We start from the raw sequence: 22,980 nt of genomic DNA, 5'->3' as shown, positions 1-22,980 counted from the left end.
GTCACCTTAAGACTCGATAGCCAAAATCAATGACTGAGAGAATGAGACTGCTACAACTATAAAAACTGTTAAGATTTTTTAATGAAGTGTTTTCTGGAGTGTGGTTTGCTGATCACTCATGGTACATGAGATGTGTGTCAGTGGTACTCAGATAAACATTTCTCATTTCAATAATGATGTATTTATTTCTAATGGAATTGAGAAAAATATAACTAGCATGTAAGAGTCGATTTTTCTTGGGAATTAATACTGAGGATGAAGCCAAAGTAGGCGGACGCAGACCGGTGAAACTATTTTCCTTGCCTTTCCTAACTTATAACTGAGGATTTTCATATCCTCAATATAAGACTGGTTTTCTTGAAGAAAACTAAGCATGAAAGGCTACATGCTATATGATTTCATTTATATGAAATTCTAGACAGGCAAAACTATAGTGAAAGCAGATCCGTGATTGTTAAGGGAGGCAGATTGACTGTAAAGGGGCAAATGTGAGGGAACTTTTTGGGGTGATGGAAATGATAAATGGGGTAGTGATTATACAATTGTATACATTTGTGAAAATTCATTAAGTTCTATACTTAAAGTTGGTGAATTTTATCATATATAAATTGAATCTCCATAAAACTGAATTTTAAAAAAGACCAGTTTTCTTGAAACCATTTTAAATATTTTCCTGTTCTGTTTTCTTATGTTTCCATTTACACATTTTATTGTTTCCATCTTACTTTACATGATTTGGAGATGAGCACCATTTTACCCTCCTCAGAGAGGATAGTGTTGAAGCTGGTGAACATGTATAGAACGCTGATGTCAAAAGGAGTTTCCTGCTATTGAGTGGGAAGCAGGAAAAAAATTAATCCCAATGTGATTCAATTCAATAGGAATGTATACACATGTCCAAAGCAGCATTGGAGGACTTCAAGAAGAAATGCCATATTTATCCTCAGTCTTTTCCAAAGCAGCTATGAAATCACTGGGATCTGGTGTGAAGGGAGACAAAAAAATATTGGTAGTTACTCTGTTATCTGCAGCAAACTCAGCATGGGACTGTGAGGTCAATAGCAAGTTGCCTGTGAACATCACCCTGAACTGCAGGGACTAGTGCAGAGTAAGGCCCGAATAAAGACCTACGAGCGCTGCCCAGGCCCAGGCCCTAGAGCGTTTCTGTACCAAGAAAGGCTCTACCTGTGAGACCTTCAATTGCAGGCTTGTATTCTGGGTCAGTACACCTGCCTTTCTAGTTCACTCACTGTCCTCCTAAACTTAGCTCTCAAGACCCAGCACCTGCCTGGATGACTTTCCTTTTCTCCTTATCGAGACCTAGTCTAGACCCCATTCCTTCATATTACCCACACCATCCCTGCCTCCATCATCTCCCAGCTGGTTACAAATCCTTACCTTTTCTGCTCTGAGAGTATCCAGGCTACTGAGCATTCATAGGAAACATCACACAGCCATGAATTTGCATCCACAGTAGGACGTGTAGGGCTTATCTTCCATTCCATTCCCTCTATTCGGCTTTCTTTCCCATTTTCCTCAGAGGTTATTTGAAATGTTTACCTCTCTCCTCAAACCTATTACCTCGAAACAACTCCCTCCCTCTCAGCAGATGGGGAGTCCCCTGTGTCGGTCAGACAAAGCAAGGCCACCAGCGGGAACTCCCTAAATGGTCCTAGCTACGACAGCATGTCTGTCTTATTCAGAGTGTAGCACCAGGCACATAGTAGGGGCTTAGCAAATAGTTACTGAATGAACGAAGGAGCAACTTCTATCAGCTTGTATTGTTCGCCTAAAATCACCATCTTTTTTCTATGTCCCTGTTGTGTTAAGCTCAGGCGTGATGATGGGAGTTGCTTTAGCCATGAAATGTGCACCGTGGGGATGAGCATCACTCCTAGCAGAAGCTCTAGGAGCTCGGGCATGGTTTGTCTTCTCTCTTTTCCTTCTGCCCCAGAGACTGCAGTGTTCCACATAGGGGCTGGTCCATGTGCCTAAATCCTGAAATGCAGACAACCCAGAACCAAATCAGGGCCAATTGGTGCTGGCCATGTAGTGTGAGTAAGAAATAAACCTTTCTTATTGTGAGCCGTGGAGATTTTAGAGGTTGCTACCACAAGCATAACCGGGTTTATCCTGACAGATACAGGCCTCCACACACTGTGTTTTCTTTTTTCTCCAGGCTCAGGGAAAGAGGAGTCCCTCCTTCTGCCTCAGGTGAATCTCTTTCATCGGTGCTCTGGGTCCATCCCTCCCTGCCCACCCCCACTCAGTCTCCCCCGGTCCTGCTCAATTAGACATCACCCCTCTCTGTTCTGAACCTTTAAACACCCCCTTCCTGTTGACTTCTTCTTGGCATATAGACATATTTGGATTTCTCTCCTCTTAACAAAACTGAAAGAGCCAAACTTCCTTTTCCAGTTATCACGGTATCACTCTCTTTTTCCAGAAAAAGAGGTCTCTGCCTCCTGTCTCTGCTTTCTTTCCTCATCTCACCTACCTCAGTCTGTGTGGCACTGACCCTTTGGCCAGACAGGCTGGCAGACCCAATGGTTACATTTCACAGATATTGGCTAATAACCTCAGTAAAAAGAAAAAACAAAACACAAAAAAACCTTTCTTTTCTTCCTTTAACCATTATCCCTCTTGTGTTTCCCTCTGACCCCAGGGTGACAGCATTTTCTCCAAAGGAAGTCTGAACCTATCATTCCACAGTTCCTTTTGGCATGGAACTTGACTGTAGGTCCCAGAGGAAATCATCTCTTATCTACCCCAAAATTTACCTGGACCTGGACCAGGTGCCTCTTTCTTTCCCAGCGGTGAATTTTCTGTTCACCTATAGCTTCTGCTAATTAGAAGCTAAGGAATATTTTGGATCCCATCTTTAGCCAGGGGTGTTAGTCATACCAACCTGGGGCCAACTTCAGTCCCAAAGAGTCTTCCGCTATTTTTCAGAGGAGGCCAAGGAGTGCCTCATGCATAATAGAATCCCTGTGGCCTTCTCTGAAATTCAGAATTCTGAGTTGGGCACATGGACTGGAATTCCCACAGATACTTCATGCTATAAGCTGCATATAAGGATATTAATCCTCTCTTCAAATTCATCTAAACTCAGTAAGAATGAACATGGGCACCACCCTGAAAACTGAGCAGTGTGTCTGTATATACTATTCAATTAAAATAATCCAATTTAATTAAGGCTCATGGAGCTTGCCAAGGCTTTTTAAGTGTTCTCTTTTCCTGAACCACACCTAAGTTACCATAGATGCTCACACAATAAACCGTTCTAGATTTTCTTTTGTTTCTGGAGGTCCCACCAACCTTCTGGGATAATCAAGAACTTGTGAAACAAACCACATGGTTTAGGGCTTATAGTCTTCTCTTCCAAACGGTCCCAGATCCTCCTTGAAAATGTTTCAAAGACACTCACTTCAGGGCACTGATTACTCTTGGATTTGGGGGTCATTGTCTCTGCTCTTTGCTCTGGCTGATGGTGGGCTCTTCTATTCTACTTGTCATCCTTCTGCAGCTCAAATCCTGAACTCGTGCCCATTCGGTGGCTTTGGACTTCTGTGAATTGTGGTGCTGGGTAAGGCTCTGGGACCACTAAGTGATTGTAGCTCAGAATGCATCCTTAAAAAGAATTCTGGCTTTTGTAGTTCTCTCATCTCAGATATGTAGGACAACTTTTCAAGGGCTTACTTACCTAGAGGATATTTGCATGGTACCATTCTGTCTTAAGAAAGTCTCCCTCACTTTTCTCAGAGAGGATGCTTTTGGTTCCAGCTAACACAACTACTATTAAAAGTGGCTTAAGGAATAGGGGTTTAATTTCATCCACAGCAGGGAGTCTTAAGGTAGGTTTTTCTAGGCTGGGCTCACTAATTCAAGAATAGCAAGATTCCTGGCTCTTCTCCATTTTCTCCACTCTGTTACCCTCAATGTACTGAAGATGTGTCTTTGTCACACAAGTCACAAGCTATCTGCCACGGCTCTAATTATCACGACCTCACACAAGAACACACAGAAGCAAGAAGAGAAAGTGGGGTTTTGTTTGGAACACATGTCTCTATTAGATGCAAAAACCTTTCCCAAGAGGCCCCCACAGACTTCCCTTGGGCCCTACTGGCCAGAGCTGGATGTATGTCCGTGTCCTAGCTGTAAGGGAGGATGAAAAAGTAAGAATGTAGGCATATTCAGTATTCAGTTGGTAGAATGGGAGGAAAGCTCCACCTGGAAGAAAGAAGGAGGTTACAAATATCTGTTATGAGGCACCTGGGTGGCTCAGATGGTTGAGCGTCTGCCTTCCACTCAGGTCATGATCTCAGGGTCCTGGGATCGAGCCCAATGTCAGGTTCCCTGTTCAGCTGGGAGTCTGCTTCTCCCTCTCTCTCTACTTCTCCCCCCCTGCTCATGTGCTCTCTCTCTCTCAGATGAATAAGTAAAATATTAAAAAAAAAAAAAGTATTGTCTGTTGCATGGGTAACAACAGTAATGACCATATCACTACCAGCTAGGAGCCCAGATGCCTCAGAGGTCTTCTGTCTCAGGGTGAATTAATTCTCTGCCTACATGAAAGAATCTGCTCCTACACTTGGCCTCTTCTGTCTCCTTGTTATGGGGTAATAATCTGACCATTCCCAAGGCAGTCTTAGTGCAAATATAACTCCTAGTGGCCTTTTGGGACTCCAGAATCAACCTGAGTAGAATGTGTAGAATGAATCCTACCTCTGCCCCTTAACTTCCCATCCTGCCCTGCCCCCTGCCTGTGGTTTTACTACAGTAAAGCAACAGAAGGCCATGTTTACTCCTTGAGCAGGCTCAGAAAAATGTGTGTGGGCTAGCAAAAATGTTTACACTTTTTTCTAGTGTGATCATTAAAATCTCTGAGGAGTGAGCACAAAATAATGACTTACTCTCATAGACATTTACTCAACTAGTTTCATTATACTCTTACATCATGTGCCCATGTATCATTACACTAAATCTAACACAGTATTGGCTCTCATATTGTCAAGAGTAGTTTTTAAGTACCATCTAGATACTTTTTCATGTATTAATGGTTAGACCTTTAAAAATTAATGTGAGCTTCTGTTCAATAAATTGTTATCACCACCATCCCAAAGCATTTATTAAGCACTGAATTCCATGTAGTACTATTCTAGCTGGTATATAAACAAAACAATGCAACACATTTTACACAGAGGTTTTTAAAAAAGATTTTATTTATTTATTTGACAGAGAAAGAGAGCAAGAGAGCACAAGCAGGGGGGACAGCAGAAGGTGAGGGAGAAGCAGGCTTCCTGCTGAGCAGGGAGCCCGACACAGGGTTCAATCCCAGGACCCCGGGATCATGACCTGAACTGATTGCAGACTCTTAACTGACTGAGCCACCAGGTGCTTCTACGCAGAGCTTTAATACTAAATATAGGAAAGTAATTGATTGAGTTAAAAATTCATAATTTTCACTGACAAAAAAAGAGGCCAAGCTCAGGTTGGGCTCAAAGGGATAGTTGCCTCTCGGAAAGGCCTTTTTTGAATTTCATTGTTTCATGAGCAGCTTCTAAGCTCAAGATCTTGTTGGACCTACAGCGATTTATATGATAGAAACTCTGCCTCCTAGGGGCAAACAATCTTATGGGGAAACCCAAGAATCCGTTTTCCCTCCTTCGTGTCCCCTCAGAAATGATGTACTTTAGCCTTGCTCTGCTGACATCCCACCTTAAACCACTGTTCCCTTGCTGCTCCTAGAGCTCAGGATGCACAGACCGCAGCCTTCTTCTGAGTGATGGGGCTCTGTCTGAAAGGGCCACCACGGAAGGCAGAGAAACAGGGGATAGGCTTTATCTCTATTAAAGCATGTCCCTTGTTAGAGCACATTATTCCATCCAGAGTCTGTATTTGGATGCAGTTACACTTAGTTGGTTGTACCAGAAACCCAAACCAAAACAAACCAAAACAAACCCCCCAAAACAGGGCCCTAAATAAGATTTAACTTTACTTCTTTCTCTGAGAATAAGCAATGCAGAAATGATATAATGCTTTGGGCATTCATGCTCTTTCTCTGTCCTCCTGCTTTACTATCTTCAATGCAAGGTTTTGATCCTGTGGTCTAACTCAACTGTTCCAACTCTGATCATCAACTTGGCATCAACACAGCTGCTGTATGCAGAAGAGACTATAAGGGATAAGGGAGTAAGTGTGGAAACCAGCTAAGTGACCACTGCAGTCCACATGAGAGATGATAGTGGCTTGGACTAAGATGGCATCAGGGGAAAGAGAGAGAGAGAGAAAAAAAGAGGGGCAGATCTGAGATATCTGGAAATAGAGCTAACAGGACTTGCTGAGGCATAAGATGTGTGTGGGAGAGTAGGAGGAGATTCATGAGAACTATATGGAGAAGAATGGAATCAACAATGATTATTCTTAGGTTTTGGCTGTAACTGTAGGGTGGTTCATTAAATGAGTTGTGGACAACTTCAGAAAGAGATTTAGGGGATCAAATTAAAAGCTCAATTTGGGCTTTAAGCTTGAGATTTCTATTAGGTAACTATAGGATTACCTGCTTGCTTACTGAGTTTTTGACTACTTGGATTTCTCCTTCCTATGTCCTGATGGCTAAATGGATACCTGGTCCCGAAGGCTTCCATAATTAGGAATAAATTTGTGCCCCTATCCATTCCTTAGTTTTTTTTCCTGGACTTTTCTGGCCATTTGTTTTCAGACTAGTCTTTGTTCTCACTTTTCCAAGCTCCATTCTGCCTGGCACTGGTTTTCTGTCCCCAGAGTGAACTCTGACCCTGTGTTTCTGTAGTCACAAAATACCTTGGGACTACGCAAATCACGTCTACACAGATGAAGCTGCTGGGAATAGACAAAACATTTTTTTGAATGAAACAAGATCTTGGAAATTTTTGTCTTGTGTAATTGTCTTCTTTTGTCCATTCAGTGGGCATAAGCAAAGAAATAAATATATTTTTAGAAAATGGCCAAATACTAAATAAATATAAGTTGGATATTTATTATTGATATTTTCTTATTTAGAGAGTAAATATCTATTGCAAATGAAGGGAGAAGCACCGGAGAAGCCATTATGTTCTTCATATAAAAAATATCTTGAGTATCTACATGGTCCTAGAGCTGGCCTAGAAAGAGTTCTATCAATTGCTTGTTCAAAGCTGATCAAACTATAGAGACTGTGAGGGGCGCCTGGTTGGCTCAGTCGTTAAGCGTCTGCCTTCGGCTCAGGTCATGATCCTAGGGTCCTGGGATCAAGCCCTGCATCGGGCTCCCTGCTCCGCGGGATGCCTGCTTCTCCCTCTCCGCGGGAAGCCTGCTTCTCCCTCTCCCACTCCCCCTGCTTGTGTTCTCTCTCTCTGTGTCTCTCTCTGTCAAATAAATAAAAAAAAATTTAAAATAAAACTAGAGAGACTGTGAAACACCAACTAAGCTCACAAGCAGCTTCAAGGTTGGTCACTTCATGGGAAAATTTAATAAATTGCAATGTGAAACAAACCTGACTTGACAATGGGATTCTGTATAGCAGTTTCCCTCTGAAAACGAGTTTACATATTAGTAATTTGGTTGGCAGATCTAACAGAGTGTTAGATGCTCTCAAAAGATATCTTCATTAGGCCATTTAAGTCTGGAAAATTATCTTTCTTTATTCTGGCAATAATATGGTCAAGGTTAGGGCTCTTGGTCTTCTAGGATCAAAGCGCCTCCTGGATAGTATCAGAAAACAGTGCAAATCCCACAGGTACCATTTCAGTGTGCCAGCAAGCTACAATGCAATTGGAGAGGGGGATCAGTTTCATTTTACATCAGTGATATACGAACCATGTCTTCTTGACACAGGAATCAACCATTTTCCAAATCAGGCAACACATTTGCAAACCATTTCTTCAGCTTTTGGTGTTATGATTACATTGCTTTCTATTTTCACTTTCAGATGATTTTTTTTCCTTACCCTATCCCCATATTCTGGATATTCTTGTGTAGTCCTTCATGTGCCAACAATATTCAAGTTTTAAGAATGACTTTAAAGCTCTGTGCCAGATTACATTTACTAAAAATTCACAGGATTCTTCACAATGAAATTATACAAACTAATATTGATGTGTATGAATCTGCTGAAATGCAAGGACTTACATAATTTGGGAAGGCATAAATAGGCAAAAATGCTCCATGGGTCCCAAATTCTAATTGGTATACGGATATGTGTTAAAAATCAAAGAGGAAGTACATTTATACAGACTATATTTACTCATTCCAATTATTTTTACACATTTAGAAGTTTGTATTATTTTTGATCACATGATAAATGCTGGGCTGACAAAGATATAAGAGTAGTGAACTGGAAAATTATGCAACAAATTTGATCAATATAACTTATTGATCATCTATGCATTATTTGTTAATTTTTTTAATTAAACAACTATTACAGAAAATCAGTAGGGCAACAATGGCTTTGAACAACACATTAGACCAGATGGACTTAACATATATATAGAACATTTCATCCCAAAACAGCAGAATATATTCTTTACAAGTACACATGGGACATTCTCCATTATAGGTGACATATTAAACCACAAAACAAGTCTCAATAAATTTAAAAAGACTGAAATCTGATCAAGCATCTTTTCTGATCACAAGGAAACAAAACTGGAAATCAATTACAAGAAAAAAACTAAAAAAGCTCACAGAGAGGCTAAACGACAAGTGGGTCAATGAAGAAATCAAAAATGAAATAAAATATACCTGAAGACAAATGAAAACAAAAACACAAATGTTCCAAAATCTTTGGGATGCAGCAGAAGCAATTTTTAAGAGGAAAGTTTATAGCAACACAGGCCTTCCTCAAGAAACAAGAAAAATCTCAAATAAACAGTCTACTTTATACTGAAAGAAAACAGAAAAAAAAAAAAAAAAAAAAAAAGAATAAACAAGCCCAAAGTTAGTAGAAGGAAAGAAATACTAAAGATCAGAGTGGAAATAAATGAAATAGAGACAAAAAAAAAAAAGTCAATGAAACTAAGAGATGATTCTTTGGAAAGGTAAACAAAATTGATAGACCTTTAGTCAGATTCATTAAAAAAAAAAGAGAGAAAGAACTTAAATAAAATCAGAAAAAGAAAGAAGGTACAATTCACACAATAAAAATACAAAGGTTTAAGAGACTACTATTAAAAATTATATGCCAACAAATTGGACAACCTAGAAGAAATGGATAAAGTCCTAGAAACATACAATCTTCCAAGATTGAATCAGGAAAATAGAAATAGAAATAGAAAATCTGAGCAGACGGAAAACTAACAATGAAATTGAATTGGTAATCAAAATACTACCGACAAACAAAAGTCCAATACCAACAACAACAACAAAAACTATTAGAAGTAATCAAAGAGTTCAGTAAAGTTGGAGGATACAAAATCAATATACAGATCCATTGCATTTCTATATACTGATAACAAACTAGCAGAAAGAAAAGTAAAGAAAACAATCCCATTTACAATGGTACCAAAAAGAATAAAATGCCTAAGAATAAACTTACCAAAGTGGCGAAAGACCTGTACTCTGAAAACAATAACACATTGATTAAAGAAACTGAAGAGGACATACATGAATGAAAAATATTCCATGCTCATGAATTAGAAGAATTAATATTGTTAAAATGTCCATACTACCCAAAATAAATACATATTCAATGTAATCCCTATCAAAATACCCATAGGGGGCGCCTGGGTGGCTCAGTCGGTTAAGTGGTTGCCTTCGGCCCAGGTCATGATCCCAGAGTCCTGGGATCCAGCCGACATCTGGCTCCTTGCTCAAGGGAAGGCTGCTTCTCCCTCTGCCTCTGTCTGCAGCTCGCCCTGCTTGTGCTCTCTGTCAAATAAATAAATAAAATCTTTTTTAAATGATTTTATTTTATTTTTTATTTATTTTTTAAGATCTTGTTTATTTGACAGAGAGAGACAGCGTGGGAGAGGGAGAAGCAGGCTCTGCTGCCGAGCGAGCAGGGAGCCCGATGCGGGGCGAGCAGGGAGCCCGATGCGGGGCTCGATCCCAGGATATTGGGATCACGACCGGAGCCGAAGGCAGACGCCCAATGACTTAGCTACCCAGGAGCCCCTAAATAAATAAAATCTTAAAAAAACCCCCAACAATGGGGCACCTGGGTGGCTCGGTCGTTAAGCGTCTGCCTTCGCCTCGGGTCATGATCCCAGTGTCCTGGGATCGAGCCCCGCATCGGGCTCCCTGCTCCGCGGGAAGCCTGCTTCTCCCTCTCCCACTCCCCCTGCTTGTGTTCCTGCTCTCTCTGTGTCTCTCTCTATCAAATAAATCAAATCTTTAAAAAAAACCCCAAAAAACAAAAACCCAACAATGTAAAATACCAATAGAATTTTTCACAGAACTAAAACAAATCAGCCTAAAATTTGTATGGAGCCACAAAAGACATGAGTAACCAAAGTAATCTTGAGAAAGAACAAAGCCTGAGGCATCACAATCCCGGATTTCAAGCTATACTCTCAAGCAATTATAATCAAAACAGTACAGTCTTGGCACAAAAGCAGACACACGGGCACATGGACACAGACATAAAAACAAAACAGAGAGCCCAAAACTAAACCAGTACTTATACGGCCAATTAATCTATGACAATGGAGGCAAGAATATGCAACGGGAAAAAGTCTCTTCAATAAATGGTGTTGGGGAAACTGGGCAGCTACATGTAAAAGAATGAAACTGGGCCACATTCTTACACCATGCACAAAAAGAAACTCAAAATGGATTAAAGACCTACGTGTGAGACCTGAAACCATTAAACTCCTGGAAGAAAACATAGGCAGTCATGTCTTGGACATCAGCCGTAGCAATATTTTTCCAGATCTGCCTCCTAAGGCAAGGAAAACAAAACCAAAAATAAACTACTGGGTATATGCCAAAATAAAAAGCTTTTGCACAGTGAAGGAAACTATAAACAAAATAAAAAGGGCAGCCCACTGAATGGGATATTTGCAAGTGATATATCTGATAAGGGGTTAGTATCCAAAATATATAAAGGAGTCATACAACTCAACACCATAAAACAAACAATCTGATTAAAAAGTGAGGAGAAGACCTGAGGGGCGCCTGGGTGGCTCAGTTGGTTAAGTGACTGCCTTCGGCTCAGGTCATGATCCTGGAGTCCCGGGATCGAGTCCCGCATCGGGCTCCCTGCTCGGCGGGGAGTCTGCTTCTCCCTCTGACCCTCCTCCCTCTCATGCTCTCTGTCTCTCATTCTCTCTGCCTCAAATAAATAAATAAAATCTTTAAAAAAAAAAAAAAAAGTAAGGAGAAGACCTGAAAAGACATTTTCCCAAAGAAGACATTTAGATGGTCAACAGATACATAAAAAGAGGCTCAACATCACTCATCATGAGGGAAATGCAAATCAAAACCACAATGAGATATCGCCTTAACCTGTCAGAATGGCTAGTATCAAAAAGACAAGAAATTAGCATTGGCCAGGATGTGGAGAAAAACCACTCTTGTTAACTGTTGGTAGAAATGTAAAATGGGGCAGCCACTGTGGAAGATGGTATGGAGTTCTTCAGAAAAATTAAAAATAGAAATACCATATGATCCAGTAATTCCACTACTGGATATTTGCCCAAATAAAGGAAAAACACTAATGCAAAAAGATATATGCATCCCTATTTTTATTGCAGCAGTATTTACAATAGCCAAAATATGAAAGCAACTCGTGTTCTTTGCTAGATGAATGGATAAAGAAGTGGTGAACACACACACACACACACACACAGAATGGGATATTACTCAGCAGTAAAAAAGAATGAGATCTTTCCATTTGCGACATCATGTAATAATACCTATTGGGTATTATGCTAAGTGAAATAAGTCAGACAGAGAAAGACAAAAACTTCATGATTTTACTTATATGTGGAATTTAAAAAACAAAACAAAGAAACAAAAAAACAGGAAAAGACCCATAAATACAGAGAATAGACTGAAGGAAGGGGTTGGTGAGATGGGCAAAATGGCTGAAGTGGGAAATACAAGCTTTCAGTTATGGAATGAATAAGTCATGGGGATAAAGGTACGGCATAGGCAATATAGTGAATGGTATCTTAGTGGTGTTATATTGGCACAGATGGTGGTTACACTTGCAGCGAGCATAGCATATTTTAGAGAGTTGTTGAGTCACTATGTTGTACACCTGTAACTAATGTAACATTGTGTGTCAGCCATACTTCAGCAAAAAATACAAATACAGAGATGAAAAATACAGCAGATAGAGTATAGTCAATAATACTGTAATATTGTCTGGTGCCAGATGGTAACCACACTTACTGTGGTGAGCATTCTGTAAGTATGTAATTCTCAAATTACTATGCTGTACACCTGAAACTAATAGACTATTGCATGTCGACTGTTCTTTATTTAAAAATAACAAATTGCATACAAAATAGACCAAACCTTGGGCTCTATCTTACACCCTGGGAGGGGAGCAGGTGCCCATCTTTCTTTCCTCTTCTTGCTCTGCTCTAAGTAAGAGACAGGGTCACCTCCCATCTTCACCTCTGCTGAATTTTGTTCTCTTCCCTGTCCTTCCCTGCTCAGTTGCATTGGCCTGTGCTGGGCCTGAGAACTTCCCACCCTCCCCACCAGGAATATTAAACCCATACTATTTATAGAGTTCAGGACTATAGTAGGGTAAAGAGTGTAAGCTGATTTTTTTGAGTATTGTTGATACACAATGTTACATGGGTTGCAGGCGTACAACTTAGTGATCTGACACGTTTATACATTATGCTATGTTTACCACCAGGGTAGCTACCATCTGCTCTGTTACACTGTAAATTGATTTTTATGTTCTGGTTTGCTGTGCATTTCTGCTTCTAATACATGAGCAGGCATTGACTTTTCTAAAATTCTTTTTTGGTATCTGGTGAAAGGGCTTTTTCTTTTAATCTTTCAGAGCAATAATTTATACAGAATGATTTCCTAATATTAAACTGACTTTGTTTACCTGGAGTAAACCTTACTTACTTATGTATTATTCTTTATATATTGCTATATTCCATTTGTTAATATTACATTTAGGACTTCCACAATTGTGTTCAGGAATGATATTAGCCTAGAGTTGTCTTTTTTAACACTATATCCGTCTGTGGTTTTAATATTAGAGTTATACTAATCTCAAAGAATGAGTTGAGAAACTTTGCATCTTTTTTTATGTTCTGGAAAAGTCTATACAACATAACAGTTCTTTCTTGCATGTTGTCTGTGAACAGCTTTGGCCTGGTGCATTTCTTTTGTTTGTTTCTTTTAAATAACTTTCTAATTGTAAATTCCAAACATATACAAAAATAAAGAGCATGACTTATACAACTTGATGCACACATCACCCAGCTCCAACAACTGTCAGCGCAGGGTCAATCTTGTTAAAGCCAGCACTTTAAATATTATTTTGAGGAAAATCCTAGATACTACACCATTTTACCTATAAATATTTCAATATGGATCTCTAAGAGATAAAAATACTCTCTATTAAAATATATCCACAATAGCATTATCAAACAAAACATAATGACTCCATAGTATAATGAAATCAGTGCTCAAATTTTCCAATTGTCTCATAAATCAAACTCTCGGTCCATTTTTTTTCAGTTTTCTTAAAGAATCTATTATTGGGAGGTGTATCTTTCCAGATTAAATCTGTCAGCACCGCAGAGGACATGGCAGAGAGTTATATACACTTTCCCAACCACCTTTTGGTCCAGTTCCTAAAAGGTTCATAAATATGTCACTGGAAATTTTATTTATATTGATTTCTTTCCTCCTCTGAGTCCTTTTATATTTATTACATTAGGCATAGAATTAATATCTTTCTTTACCTCTTATTGCCTGCCTTGCACAATAAAACACCATTACTGACTTATTTATTCAGCATCGACTTTGTATCAACTGCTGTGCCTGGTGTTTAGGCTACCCTGGTGATGGAAACATCGAAGCTGTCTCTGCTCTCATGGAGTATACAGTCAACTTGGGAAGACAGAGAGGTCAAACAGAAATACCAGCCATAAAAAGTGGTGTGAAAGAAAGATACAAGAGGCTGAAAGTATGTTTAAAAGATGGACCTGACCTGGGCTGGTAGTTCTTGGAATGCTTCACTGAGGAAGTGTTGTTTGAATTAAAATCTGCAGGAACAGAAGGAATTAACTCAGTAAACACAAGGAAAAGAAAGTGTATTTGGGAGAGAAAAAACACTATGCAATGCTTTGAGGCAGGACTGAACATGGTATATTCCTGGAACTGGAAGAAGGCCAAAGTGACCAGAGGTCTGACAGTCACTCCCATGAGAGAAGAGTATTGAGAAATGCATCTGGAAAAGGAGAACAGGGGTCACATTATATATATATATATGTGTTATATATATATAAATGCAAATTTTGGTCCTAATCTTTAGAGCAATTGGAATCCACCGACAGGCTTTTAAGGTGGGAAATGACATGCTCACATTTAGATTAAATTAAAAAGAAATCAATTTGCCAACAAAGTAGACAATTGGATGGAGGATATGAGGGACCAGGTAAGAGGCTGTTACAATGGTCCAGGGAAGAGCTGGGGGTAGAATGGGCAAGAGAGGAGATAAAAGGAAATTGACTGAGATACTCAGAAGGTAACATGAACAACTCTTTGTGATTGCTTGGATATGGAGGATGAGCAAGTGTTGGGTGGCAAGGACAAGCCCTAAGCTTTTGGCTTGCTCAGTTAAATGGATTTTGGTGCCATTTACTGAAATATAAGACACCATAGATGAACTAAGTTTGGGGGGGATAGATCATGTGTTCAATTTGGAACTAACTAGGCTTCTTGGACCTGGATGTCTGTTTTCTTCCCCAGGTTAGGGGAGTTTGCAGACATTATTTCCTCAAATAAGCTTTCTGCCCATTTCTCTTTTCCTCTGGGACCTCTATGATGCAATATTGGTCCACTTGATGTTGTTCCATAAATCCCTCAGGCTATCTTCACCACTTTTCATTCTTTTTTTCTTTTTGCTGCTCTGATTGGGTGAATTCCTCCGCCCTGTCTTCAAGTTCACTGATGCTTTCTTCTGCTTCATTTAGTCTGATAAATGGAGTAGAAACCCTCCAGTGTATTTTTCAGTTCAGTTACTGTATTATTCAGTTTTGTGACTGCCCTTTGGTACTTCCTTATATATTCTCTCTCTTGAGGTTCTCACTGTGTTCATCCATTCTTCTCCCAAGTTCAGTGAGCATATTTATGTCCACTACCATAAACTCTTTACCAGGTAAATTACTTATCTCCATTTTATTAGGTTTCATTTTTCCCTGAGGTTTTATCTTGTTCCTTTGTTTGGAACATATTCCTCTGTTTCTTCATTTTGCTTGACTTTCTGTGTTGGTTTCTTTTTAAAAAATCTTTTATTTAAATTCAATTAGCCAACATATAGTACATCATTAGTTTCAGATGTAGGGTTCAATAATTTATCAGTTGCATATAACACCCAGTGCTCATCACATCACATGCCCTATGTAATGCCCATCATCCAATTACCCCATCCCCCCCCCCCACCTCCCCTCCAGCAACCCTCAGTTTGTTTCCCAGAATTAGGAGTTTCTCATGGTTTTTCTCCCTCTCTGATGACTTCCTCTTCAGTTTTTCCCTACCTTACCCTATGATCCTCTGTGCTGTTTCTTATATTCCACATATGCGTGAAACCATATGATAATTGTCTTTCTCTGATTGACTTATTTTGCTCAGCATAATACCTTCCAGTTCCATTCAGGTCAATGTAAATGGTAAGTATTCATCCTTTCTGATGGCTGAGTAATATTCCATTGTATATATACCACATCTTCTTTATCCATTCATCTGTTGAAGGACATCTTGGCTCCTTCCACAGTATGGCTATTTTGGACATTGCTGCTATGAACATTGGGGTGCAGGTGCCCCTTTGGATCACTACATTTGTATCTTTGGGGTAAATACCCAGTAGTGCAATTGCTGGGTCATAGGGTAGCTCTATTTTTAACTACTTGAGGAATCTCCATACTCTTTTCCAGAGTGGCTGCACCAGCTTGCATTCCCACCAACAGTGTAAGAGGGTTCCCCTTTCTCTGCATCCTCACCAACATTTGTTGTTTGACTTGTCAATTTTAGCCATTCTGACTGCTGTAAGGTGGTATCTCATTGTGGTTTTGATTTGTATTTCCCTGATGACAAGTGATATAGAGCATTTTTTCATGTGTCTGTTGGCCATTTGTATATCTTCTTTGGAGAAGTTTCTGCCCATTTATTGATTGGATTATTTGTTTTTTGGGTGTTGAGTTTGATAAGCTCTTTATAGATCTTGGATACTAACCCTTTATCTGATATGTCATTTGCAAATATCTTCTCCCATTCCATAGGTTGCTTTTTAGTTTTGTTGACTGTTTCCTTTGCTGTGGAGAAGCTTTTTATCCCAGTAGTTTATTTTTGCTTTTGTTTCCCTTGCCTTTGGAGATGTGTCTAGCGAGAAGTTCCTGTGGCTGAGGTCAAAGAGGTTTCTGCCTGTGTTCTTCTCTAGGATTTTGATGGATTCCTGTCTCACATTTAGGTCTTTCATCCATTTTGAGTTTATCTTTGTGTGTGGTGTAAGAAAATGTTCCAGTTTCGTTCTTCTACATGTGGCTGTCCAATTTTCCCAGCACCATTTTTTTTTTAAATAAAGATTTTATTTATTTGTCAGGGAGAGAGAGAGAGAGAGAGAGAGGAGAGAGAGCACAAGCAGGGGGAGTGGCAGGCAGAGGGAGAAGCAGGCTCCCCACTAGGCAAGGAGCCCAATGTGGGGCTTGATCCCAGGACCCTGGGATCATGCCCTGAGCTGAAGTCAGACACTTAACCAACTGAGCCACTCAGGCACCCCCCAGAACCATTTTTTGAAGGTACTGTCTTTTTTCCATTGGATATTCTTTCCTGCTTTGTTGAAGATTAGTTGACCATAGAGTTGAGGGTCCATTTCTGGGTTCTCTATTCTGTTCCATTGACCTATGTGTCTGTTTTTGTGTCAGTACCATACTGTCTTGATGATTACAGCTTTGTAATGTAGCTTGAAGTCTGGTGTTGTGATGGCACCAGCTTTAGTTTTCTTTTTCAACATTCCTTTGGCTATTCAGGGCCTTTTCTAGTTCCATACAAATTTTAGGATTATTTGTTCCAGTTCTGTGAAAAATGTCAATGATATTTTGATAGGGATTTCACTGAATGTGTAGGTTGCTCTGGGTAGCATAGACATTTTAACAATGTTTATTCTTCCATGAACATGGAGTGTTTTTCCATCTCTTTGTGTCTTCCCCAATTTCTTCTGTAAGTGTTCTGTAGTTTTTAGAGTACAGATCCTTTACCTCTTCGGTTAGGTTTACTCCTAGGTATCTTATGAGTTTTGGTGCAATTGTAAATGGGATTGATGCCTTAATTTCTCTTTCTTCTTATTGTTAGTGTATAGAAATGCAACTGATTTCTGTGGATTGATTTTATATCGTGCCACTTTACTGAATTCCTGTATGACTTCTAGCAATTTTGGGGTGGAGACTTTTGGGTTTTCCACATAGAGTATCACATCATCTGAGAAGAGTGAGAGTTTGACTTCTTTGCCAATTTGAATGCTTTTTATTTCTTTTTGTTGTCTATTTGCTGAGGCTAGGACTTCTAGTACTATGTTGTACAACAGTGGTGAGAGTGGGCATCCCTGTTGTGTCCCTGACCTTAGGGGAAAAGATCTCATTTTCTTCCCATTGAGAATGATATTTGCTGTGGGCTTTTCATAGATGGCTTTTATGATATTGAGGTATGTTGCCTCTATCCCTACACTATTGAGAGTTTTAATCAAGAAAGGATCCTGTATTTTGTCAAATGCTTTTTCTCCATCAATTGGGAGGATCATCTGGTTCTCGTCCTTTCCTTTATTAATGTGATTTGTCACATTGATTTGTGAATGTTGAACCACTCTTGTATCCCAGGAATAAATCCCACTTGGTTGTGGTGAATAATCCTTTTAATGTACTGTTGGATCCTATAGGCTATTATTTTGGTGAGAAGTTTTGCATCCATGTTCGTCAGAGATATTGGTCTGTAATTCTTTTTGGATGGGGTCTTTGTCTGGTTTTGGGATCAAGGTAATGCTGGCCTTATAGAAAGAGTTTGAAGTTTTCCTTCCATTTCTATTTTTTGAAACAGCTTCAGAATAATAGGTATTATTTCTTCTTTAAGTTTTTAATAGAATTCCCCTGGGAAGCCATCTGGCCCTGGGCTTTTGTTTTTTGGGAGATTTTTGATGACTGCTTCATTTTCTTTGCTGCTTATGGGTCTGTTCAGATCTTCTATTTCTTCCTGTTTCAGTTTTGGTAGTTTATACTCTCTAGGAATGCACCTATTTCTTCCAAATTGCCTTAATTTGTTGGGCATATAGATACTCTTAATGCGTTCTTAAAATTGTTTGCATTTCTTTGGTGTTGGTCATGATTTCTCCTCTTTCATTCATTATTTTATTATTTTGGGTCCTTTCTCTTTTCTTTTTGATAGGTCTGGATAGGGGTTTTGGTCTTATTAATTCTTTCAAAGAATCGGCTTTTAGTTTTGTTGATCTGTTCTACTGTTCTTCTGGTTTCTATTTCATTGGCTTCTGCTCTAATTATTATTTCTCTTCTCCTGCTTGATTTAGGCTTTATTTGCTCTTCTTTCTCCAGATCCTTTAGGTATAAGATTAGCATGTGTGTTTGAGATTTTTCTAATTTTTTGAGAGAGGTTTGTATTGCAATGTACTTCCTTCTTAGGACTGTCTTTGCTGTATCCCAAAGGTTTTGAATAGTTGTGTTTTCATTTTCAACTTTTCCATGAATTTTGAAAAAATTCTTCTTTAATTTCCTGATTGACCCATTCATTCTTTAGTAGCATGCTCTTTAACCTCCAAGTGTTTGAGTTCCTTCAAATTTCCTCTTGTGTTTGACTTCAAGTTTCAAAGCATTGTGGTCTGAAAATATGCAGGGAATAATCCCAATCTCTTGGTATCAGTTGAGACCTGATTTGTACCCAGTATGTGATCTATTCTGGAGAAAGTTCCGTGTACACTCAAGAATGTGTATTCTGTTGCTTTAGGATGGAATGCTCTGTATGTATCTGTAAAGTCCATCTGGTCCAGTGTGTTATTCAAAGCCTTTGTTTCCTTGTTGATCTTCTGCTTAGATAATCTGTTCATTGCTGTGAGTGGGGTGTTGAAGTCCCCTACTATTATTGTATTATTATCTATGTATTTCTTTAATTTGGTTATGAATTGGTTAATACAATTGGATGCTCCCTAATTAGGAGCATAAAATTTATAATTGTTAGATCTTCTTGTTGGATAGACCCTTTAAGTATGATATAGTGTCCCTCTTGCTCTCTTACTAGTCTTTGGTTTAACATCTAATTTGTTTGATATGAGGATTGCTACCTTGGCTTTCTTTTGAGGTCCATTAGCATGATAAATCGTTCTCCACCCCCTCTCTTTCAGTCTGGAGATGTCTACATCTAAAGTGAGTCTCTTGTAGACAGCATATGGATGGGTCTTGCTTTTTTAATCCAATCTGATACCCTGTGTCTTTTGATTGGGGCATTTAGCCCATTTATATTCAGAGTAACTATTGACAGATATCAATTTATTGCCATTGTATTATGTGTAAAGCCCCTGTTTCTGTGGATTGTCTCTGTTACTTTCTGGTCTATGTTACTCTTGGGGTCACGCTTCACTTACAGGATCCCCCTTAATATTTTTTTGCAGGGCTGGCTTGGTAGTCACATATTCTTTCAGTTTCTGTCTGTCCTAGAAGCTCTTTATCTCTCCTTACATTCTGAATGGCAGCCTTGCTGGATAAAGTATTCTTGAGTGCATGTTTTTCTCATTTAGTACCTTGAATATATCATACCTGCCCTTTCTGGCCTGCTGGGTCTCTGTGGATAGGTCTGATGCCAGTCTAATATTTGTAGCCCTGTAGGTTAGGAACATTTTGTCTCAAGCTGCTTTTAGGATTTTCTCTTTATCTCTGAAATTTCCAAGCTTCACTATTATATGTTGGGGTGTTGATCTGTTTTTATTGATTTTGGGAGGAGTCCTCTCTACCTCTTGGACATGAATGCCTGTTTCCTTCCCTAGATTAGGGAAGTTCGCAGCTATGATCTGCTCAAATACACCTTCTTGCCCTCTCTCTCTTTCTTCTCCCTCAGGCACCCTAATAATTCTTATATTGTTTCATTTTATGACATCACTCATTTCTCGAAGCCTCCCCTTATGATACATTAGTTGTTTTTCTCTCTTTACCTCAGCTTCCTTTCTTTCCATCAACTTGTTTTCTATGTCACTCTTTCTTCTGTCTCATTTATCCTAGCTGTTAGAGCATCCAATTTAGACTGTATCTCAGTTAGAACATTTTAAATTTCAGCCTGATTAGATCTCATTTCTGCACTAAGAGATTCCCTAGTGTCCTTTATGCTTTTTTCAAGTCCAAGTAGTAACTTTATAATTGTTATCCTGAATTCCATCTCTGACATTTTACTTATATCCATATTGATTAGATCTATGGCAGAGAGTATTATCTCTGGTTCTTTCTTTTGTTGTGAATTCTTCCTTTTAGTCATTTTGCCCAGAGAAGAATGGATGAACGAGTGAATAGTATCAAAAATATCAACCATGGCCCGAAGGAAATACACACTAGACAAATCCGAAGAGGTCAGAAATCAGGAAAGAATAGAAAAAAGAAAAAGAAAAAAAAAGGGAGAGAAAAAACGGTGGGGGAAGAGAGAATATAATCTCACAGGGTGGACAACATAGGGTGATCCACTTGGTCCTGAGTGTATTTTGGTCTGTGTTAGAAGACATTCAATTCCAAAATTGTAAAGAAAGCTAAACTTATGTGTAATAAAAATAAAATTGAATAGAGTGAAAGGAAGACAAAAATGAAGGATATATCTATAAAAAGTAAATGTAAAAAGTGAAAGTTAAAAGAAGACTTAAAAACAAAGAGTTGATAAAATAAGAAACTAGTTAAAAAGGGAAAAATGCAAAAAAAAAGAAATGGAAAATTTTATTTTATTTTTTATTTTAATTTTTTAAGATTTTATTCATTTATTTGACAGAGAGAGACACAGCAAGAGAGGGAACACAAACAGGGGGAGTGGGAGAAGGAGAAGCAGGCTTCCCACTGAGCAGGGAGCCTGATGAGGGGCTCGATTCCAAGATCCTGGGATCATGACCCAAGCCAAAGGCAGACGCTTAACAACTAAGCCACCCAGGCACCCCAGAAATGGAAAATTTTAAACTGAAAGATAAACAAATCATGAGAAAAAACCCCTGAATTCTATACACTATTTTCCCTTTGCACTGGAGTTTTACAGTCCTGTGTGGTCCATAAAGTTGCTGTTCACCCGTTCTTCTAGTTGGTCTTCTGGGGGAGGGGCCTGCTGAGCTGATTCTCAGGTGTCTTTGCCTGGGTGAGTTGCACCGCCCCCTTACCAGGGGGGCAGGATTCCATATAAGCTGTTTTTGGTTGCTCTGTGTGGCTTTTGTTCCCTGAAGACTTTCTGTGCCTCTTCAGAGAATCAAAATAAAAATGGCCATGCCCCGATCTCCAGCCTCAGAGCCAAAAGACCATGGTCCCCTCTCTTTAGTAAACCCTCAGGGATAAACAGTCTTCACTTTTGTGTGTGCCAAACTCTGTAGGCTCCTGCACTGTGCACCCACATGGCATCTCCGGGGAAGGCAGAGTGTGGCAGGTTAGTGTCCTTTAAAGGTTAGTGTCCTTTAAAGAGAGCTTTGACTGGTTATGGGCACACCCGCTCCACCCGTCTGGGGGAAGGTGGAGGGTCGCCACTTTCTTGTCAAAAATTTTAGAGGGCTCTGGTCGTGAGAGCTGTCACCTGGTCAGGCACGCACCCCCTCCACCTCTTCCAGGTGAAGGTGGAAGGTCCCTATGTTCCTGTCCTTTTCAGGGTCCCTATGTAGAGAGCAGTCACCTGATGGGGCCACGGTTCATGGTTTATGGTGAACCAAACTGAGACCCCCCCCCCCCAGGCTCACTGACCATAACCAGTTTCCTGGCTCCAATTCTTGGGAACTCTACCAGATCAGGACGCCTGTTCTTTCTCTGACTCTGGGGATCCTGAGACCACACTGTCCTACCTAGAATTCTGCCCTGTTTCACCACCTGAGCACCTTTCTGGCAGGGATGTCTCTCATTGGAGCAGCTTTCTAAGGGTTCTGATTTTGCCCTTCAGGACTACATCACTTTCCAGTAGCCGGCTTACTGAAGCTCCCTCCTCCTGCCGTTATCTTATGATATATCCCCTCAGATTCACTCCTCCACACCTCCTACCTTGCAGAAAGTGGCCACTTTTCTACTTGTAGAGTTCCAGATATTCTTTTCTTATATCTCAGGATGAATTCATAGGTGTTCAGAATGATTTGATGGTTATTTAGCTAAATTCAAGGGACCAGATGAAACGAGGTCCCCTACTCTTCTGCCATCTTGCCTCAGAAGCCTTCTGTGTAGTTTTCTATCATTAGATGAAAGAGCCAAGTCTCCTGCTCTTGAAGAGGTGGCCTTGTGTAGGAGATGAATCTTATCATTCAACTCTACCTTAGCGTTTCGTTGTCTCTCAAGAATTTATGATTGTCCAAGTAGCCTATTTTATTATTAATAGCTCCCAGTAGTTGAGGGTGTGCCAAGACCCGTCAGTGTCCCAAAGGGAGGATTTCAGTTAGCACCTAGTCTCAGGCTGATTGGAGGTTGGAATGGCAGGCAACAGATTTAAGGAGTGCAAAAACATAGTCCTGTAGGACAACAAGTATAAGCCCCATGGCCATGAGAGCCAGTCTATCTGAAGGTGTCTCTTGGTGGCAGTTGAAAATATCAGGGCTCCAGATGAGTGTATAAATTCCTT

General features: G+C 39.7%; 1 long non-coding RNA gene across 1 annotated transcript in view; it reads right to left on the bottom strand.

Annotated features, from left to right (window-relative positions):
• Positions 1-910: 910 nt before the first annotated feature.
• The window catches only part of LOC118020632, a 171,683-nt gene continuing 149,613 nt past the window's right edge, over positions 911-22,980 (bottom strand). Inside the window, exon 5 of the long non-coding RNA XR_004681968.1 lies at positions 911-980. This is a non-coding gene — a long non-coding RNA (uncharacterized LOC118020632). The remainder of the gene's footprint in view (positions 981-22,980) is intronic.

Source organism: Mirounga leonina, unplaced genomic scaffold, assembly GCF_011800145.1.
Source record: "Mirounga leonina isolate KUSES-001 unplaced genomic scaffold, KU_Mleo_1.0 Mir_174, whole genome shotgun sequence".
NCBI lineage: Eukaryota > Metazoa > Chordata > Mammalia > Carnivora > Phocidae > Mirounga > Mirounga leonina.
The sequence above is the reverse complement of the archived record's forward strand: the minus strand, read 5'-3'. Positions and strand labels throughout refer to the sequence as shown.